This window comes from Cynara cardunculus (genome assembly GCF_001531365.2).
Source record: "Cynara cardunculus var. scolymus isolate 2C chromosome LG 3, CcrdV1, whole genome shotgun sequence".
NCBI lineage: Eukaryota > Viridiplantae > Streptophyta > Magnoliopsida > Asterales > Asteraceae > Cynara > Cynara cardunculus.
Window position 1 is genome coordinate 28534305 of NC_037530.1, and position 6932 is coordinate 28541236.

General features: G+C 36.6%; 1 pseudogene; it reads left to right on the top strand.

Annotated features, from left to right (window-relative positions):
* The first annotated feature begins 1069 nt into the window (after window positions 1–1069).
* On the top strand, window positions 1070–3156 carry LOC112510002 (annotated as a pseudogene).
* The last annotated feature ends 3776 nt before the right edge of the window (window positions 3157–6932 follow it).

A 6932-nucleotide genomic window follows, 5' to 3' on the forward strand; every position in this document is an offset into this window, starting at 1 on the left:
ATATTTTAGGTATTTGTGATTTTAATATGTTTTTCACGTTTGTTTATGGATTACGACAACGACCCCATGTTTATTGCCGATGGACAAGAAGAAATCGAGGGAGGCGATGAAGATGACATGGATGGAATGCCTTTTGGCACTCAAAACAATCAATATATGGCTAATTTACGTGATCAGGTTGCGAATCAGTTAATGTTAAATCCGTCAAATTAAGAATTGTTCAAAAACTATTATATTGGAATTTGATTGTTATGTTTTTGTTTGGACTAATATAAAATCTTGTTTTGAACATAATGCTACGTTTGTTTGGATTAATATAAAATCTGTAGTTATATTTGCAAAATAATTGTTTTATTCAGATATCTGCCAAACAGCTCTATTTCATTCAGTATTAAATCATTCAGAGGGTTAAAATGGTAATTTGTTGTCATTCAGAGAACAGTTACCGAACAACATTATTTCATTCAGCACTTAATCATTCTAACCCTCTTAACCATTCTGACCACTTAACCATTCTGCACCAAACCATTCAGGAACTGCAGAACAGCCCCTAAATCACCACCTACCATGCACAGAGTTCCAAGCAAATGAAAAAAAAATGGGAGGAAATTGGTGGGTAATGGAGAATAAGCAGACCAACAAATCATATATGTTTTAAATTTAATAACACATCTGGGCTTGAAATCTCATTGAGAAATGGAAGTTGGATGTCTTTTCTTGTTGATTTTGATTTGTCTTCCCTATGTTTGATCCTGTGTTTGATTCCTTGGTCTTTTTTATAAGAAAAGATGTAAACACTATGTTTACAGACCCAAGAATATAGCTTTCCATGTGTTAACATACCAAATTTATAGCCATCCCTTTGTTTGAAAATGTAAGGTTTATAATCATATTTTTTTTAATACATTGGGTCTTTGCCTCTAACTCCTAACTCTTTTCTGTTAAGTAGGTTAATCAAGAGGACTAGATACATTAGAACATATAGATCATAGGGACAAAATATGTAATTATAAAACAATAATGAACCATTTATATCATTTACGACTCTACCTCTCTCACCCATACACACATTGTTCTTTCTGAAAAAAAGAAGTCATGGAGTTCCATCTCTGGTTACCAACAATTGTAGCAACCACATTTTCCGTTATTTTAGTAGCTTTCCTGATCCATGTCGTCAAGGGGAAGTGGGTTAAGAGAGGGAAGAAAACAGAACCACCTCAAGCGAAGGGCGCATGGCCAATAATCGGTCACCTGCATCTTCTAGGTGGATCTCGCCTACCTCACACGGTTTTAGGTGATATGGCAGATAAGTATGGCCCTATCTTCACCATCAAGCTTGGTATTCACAAAGTTTTGGTGGTGAGTGATGGGGAGACATCTAAAGAATGTTTTACGACAAACGACAAGATTTTTGCAACTCGACCCAAATCAGAGGCAGTAAAACTGATGGCGTATAACTATGGTGCATAATTCTGTTTTACTCCCTATGGGGATTATTGGCGACAAGTGCGCAAGACAATGATGCTCGAGGTTTTTTCTCAACGACAAATTGAGATGCTTGGACATGTTCGGGTTTCAGAACTTAGAGCATCCATCAAACACATATTTGATGCTTGGGTAGAGAACAACGATGGTGAACATTCAGATAAGGTCATGAAGGTGGAAATGAGCCAATGGTTTGGCAACTTGATGGTAAACATTATAGTTAGGCTTATTTCAGGAAAGAGGTTTTCYCCTAAGGATGAAGAAGGGATTCGGTTTCAGAAGGTGGTAAAGAAATTCTTCSAGTTAATGGGGGCATTTGTGGTGTCTGATTTTATCCCGTATCTTAAGTGTTTGGATGTGGGTGGATACATCAAAGATATGAARAAGACAGCTGAAGATTTCGACAACATCTTTGATGGATGGTTAAAGGAGCACAAAACAAAAAGAGTGCGTGAACAGCAACGTGAAGGCTGCCAAGTTTTCATGTCTGTGCTTATTGCCATTCTTGAAGGTGCTCCTGAAAAGGATTTCCCTGGTTTTGACCATGATACAGTTATCAAAGCCACATGTCAAGTAAGTTAAACTCTGTTATATCCTAATTTGGTGATTCTGCATATCTTACAAGTTATAGACATATTAATGTTCCATTGAACTCAGAACCAACTTAACTTGTTTGGAAAATCTAGCTATCTTGATTTACAGTATTTTCTGGTATTCTTTTCAATGTTTTCTTCCTTTTTTAGCATGTTGACAATAACCTAACAATCCAAGTGATTTTGGTGTAAATTCGTTTTCGTAGCAACTCTTTGTAGCTGGCTTGGACACGACAGCTTTGACTTTGACATGGGCCCTATCATTGCTGCTCAACAACCCAAAGGCATTAAAGATTGCCCATGATGAAATTGATGAGCATGTCGGAAGGGACAGACTAGTGGAGGAGTCTGACCTGAAGAACTTGGTCTACCTTGATGCCATCATCAAAGAAACATTGCGTCTGTACCCAGYTGGACCTCTCTCGGTTCCCCATGAGTCCATGGAGGACTGCATTGTGGGTGGCTACAACATCCCAAAAGGCACTCGTCTGTTGGTGAATCTWTGGAAACTTCATCGTGATCCAAACATCTGGTCAGATCCCTTGGAATTCCGRCCSGAAAGGTTCTTGACWAGTCACAAGGATATCGATGTCAAGGGAAAACATTTTGAATTGCTTCCGTTTGGTAGTGGTAGAAGAATATGCCCTGCCATTTTGCTTGCCCTCCGATCTGTCGGTTTAACACTAGCTAGTTTGATACAACTGTTTGTGCTCCAAAAACCATCTAATGAACCCATTGATATGAGTGAAAGCCCAGGAATGACTAACAACAAAGCAACCCCACTTGTGGTCCTTCTATCCCCTCGTTTATCCCCTAGCATGTATTGTTTTGGTTCATGATATGTCACGTCCATCCATCATTCAGTACCACAAAATCCCCACTTACAATATGAGCCAGGAACGTGATCCAAATTGGACTGCAAAGATTGATCTTAATTATGGTTTCAGAGTGTGTCAAATAGTCTGGTTACTACAAGTTTGATCATTGTGTAACAAAGTCACGTGTTGAATTTGGTTCATGTTGTGTATGATAATAAGTTTAAGGAGATGCTGTGTATGATAATAAGTTCAATATGTTTTTATATTTTTATGTAATTTGTTTAGCATTTGAGGCCATGTGGCTTGAACCTTTGTTTTAATTACTTAATAATGATATTATGTAATAGAGACCGTGTGTTTGATCATAGTTAGTTATTTTAAAACGATGGTATGTTTGGACTATAATGCAATTGATCCATAGACTTAGAAGTCGATTTATGTGTTTAAGATGGGTTAGTTGTTCCATGAAATTGCTACATACGGATATTGAATTACCAAAGGAATCAAGCTATATACCATATGGGAGGTTGAACTTGATGACCGTGTGATATGTAATGATTTAATTCTAGGAAATGAACATATCTTGGTTAATTAGAGGATTCTTGAACTCGATGACCACTATTTCATAATAGATGCTCAAAAACCTAGATTCATGGCTTACTAAGTGTTTTGCCACGATCAATGGAAATCGGGTCTCCGCCATCGTTGCAAGACGTATTGTTGCGTGTATTTTCCTATTGTTGGAATTGTTTGACCTCTTTGTTTGTTTTAAGCTTTATATTTTCGGTTTCATGATTTCAAACTTTATTTATAAAACTGTTTGATCTCTGTAGACATCATGCCTAACATGTTTTCTCAAATGACGTGTATAGATCTCTAGGCGGTGGGGTTTTGAAGACTTGAGCAGAGTGTTGGATGCCGGTTGAGGCACTTTTGGGATTGATAGCTTTTGTTGACTTGGAGATAAGATTTGATAGAAATCCTTTGATGATGACAATGACACGTCTATAATCTGAACTTTACACTAGTCTAGATTAGTAGGTTGTTAATTAACTATCGTCCATTCCATTGTGATGTAAACGTTTAACAGTTTTCCTATTTGGGTGATTATTATATTTAGGCATTTATTCAGTTTTGATTTTATGGTTTAAATTTACACTTACTATACGGATTTTACACAATGTCAGGTCAAGATTTCATTCAAATCCCAACCAAATTGATTAATGCATGTCAAACAAGTACAACTTGGTAATTTCCTAGCTTCCTCTAGTGAACCAATATCTAGGAGCGGATGGAGAGCAATGTGGTTGGGGGCAAAGCCCCCCAACAAGTCTAGACTCTCATCTTTGGCTTCAGAATCACCATTCGTGATATGTTTCATTTTCCCCTTCGAATCCAAAGCAGTAATCAGATCATGCAACACAAGTGTGTCACCATTATACATGATTGTGTCATGAAAGTGACTATAAGAATCGGACATCGATGATTAAAAGAATAAATCCAAATCATCGTCTTCGTACTTTATGTCCATATTCTCCAAGTTGCAGACCTACTCTTGAATGTGGACGAATGACTAAACAATGAACTAACTTCCAGTTAAGAAGAGATAATAAAATGCAGATAAACAACTAAATAAGACGAGAAGAAAACATTGCTCTGATAACACTTGTTGGTCCAGCCAGGTCTACACGAGTTTTAGACAAACAATTTGTAGAAGGGGGGGGGGACAAACACAAAAAACTTTCGAATTTAAAATTATATATTGATAAAGAATGATCAATACATATTTTTTTGCATATTGTTTGCGGAAATAGAAAAAATAAAGATAACCTATCTAAAACAATCTTAAGATTACAAACAAATATACTTAGCAAAATAGAAAAGATTAGCCGAAAAGATAAAGATAGAAAGACGTTCTTCTTGAGTAAGAACTTTTGAATTCTTGAGAAAGATTCTAACTTGCTTGAAGATAATTGTATGTGTTTTTTTTATAGATGTGTGATCTCTCTTGCATGAAGAGAGCACTTAGCTATTTATACCCATTGTGTTAAATGCAAATCAGAAGGTTTGGAACACGCATCAAGCTTTAAGAGGAAAGTTTGTCATTTGTAATAGTGAATAGTATATTTGTCTATTCATGAGCAGACATCCTTTCGTGGAGTTGGTGGTAACTAGAGTCGACTAGTCGGCTCCGTGCAGTACTATACTCTTGAAAGGGTATGAGTTTGTCCTTTCTGTATGGAAGGACAAGACAAAAACAATCGTGCATGACAAGCTTCATTTGATCGTTAAATGCTGGAATAACGTTGGAGGTCTCTTCAGCATTCACTGAGGCTTGTGCAGTAGTCTTCACACATATGTTGACCAGGTTGTAATCACTGAATACCACTTCAGATCACGAACGCGCCGGTCACTAATCTTCAGTTTCAGTCTTCGACAATCACTGACGGTTCTTTGGTGTGAGTTTTGTCTTCTTGAAGTATCGATGTCGTTGTAGGATTACAATGCGTGATTTAGCGATCACTGAACAAACTCAATGATGATCGCTGGAACTGAAAAGACAGAAACACTAATACTTCGAAAGATAAAAGAGATTATCATCAAATCAATGAGAGAGAGGATCAACAATCTATGTCATCAGATTTCTTATTGAACATGTTTTGAAGTTGCATTTTAAGCACTCTTAAATCTAGGTCCGCCAGATAATCATTCAATGCATCGTCTAACATGTTTCGTGCGCTCATTTTTGCTTGCTGCAAATATCCACTTAAGCTTCTCCTCGATCTTGGTTTTGGATTCCTGCAAAGTATAAATCAACATATGAAAAGGTTTTTCTAAAGATATGTTGTATATGTTGAACTTTAGGAATAAAAAGATGTGCACGTTTGTTGCAAATTTGTAAATCATTATGTGAACATATTTGGTAGAACTTTTCTGATAATAAGAGTTTGTTACTGTGAATATGTTGCACTAATTGATTTAAGAAATCATTATGTGAACATGTTTGCTTCCAACTATAAATTTTATGAACCTATGTGCTACTTCATAATTGTTACCTTTAACTTCTCTTTTTCGACCTTGTTTTGCAACTGGACTCCTATCTATAAATGATCATGTTGCAGTTGTCAGGTTCATTTGTTGGTGGTATAACCAATGGCTCATTCCGCGGTGGTCCAATCAATGGCCAATTCTCAAAGCCTTCATCACCAAGCTCTGCATACCCTCGTCTTCGCAAAAGGTTGTGGTTCCATGAAGATATGCATGGTCGCTTCCTATCAAATTGTAATCTCTTACAATCAGTCCAATCCACATACAGTAGCTACACAGTATGCACAAATTAGATATTAAAAATAAACGACATTTCAAATATAGTAGCTTAATATGCAAAAAGAATTTACCGCTAGAAATGTGACAGGCCCCACATTGAAATGGTCTTTGGTTTGATCCCTATTCTAACTGTCTTTACTTTTTCTTAAACAATCGTACACAAACTTAATCCAGTTGATGTTTTATATTTGTGTGTCTTCTCTAATATAATTGAGGAATCCAAGATTGCAGTACCCTACTGTATTGCAATCTGCCATTGTAATAGCAAACACAAGTCAAAAAGTTTATGCTGAAGTTAAAGTCATCCACATAAGTATTTTCAATCCTTTGCATCATTTCAGTTGGTCTGATCATTTTCCCATCATATTGGTGCTTCCATTGTTTCCTCATGTCCATATCGGGTAAAGATGGGGGGCATTAACTAGATGTCTGATCCACCAATTGGTGTACCAAGAATCTGTGCACCAAATTCGTGCTTAATTTTATTATTTCATGTCCAAGATGTAGCTCCATTTCCTCGGTATTAAGCATATCGACCACATAGAATCCTAATTTCGATGGGATTTGGTTTGTCTTCATGTTCAAGAAAGACCTGAAACCCATTTCTTCAACCGCTGCTTGTTACAGGTTTTTCTCGATCCATGGAAGTATCATCTTCACTCCCGATACAGTTGTATGAATTTTTGGTTTATCTGTAGTACATAATTTT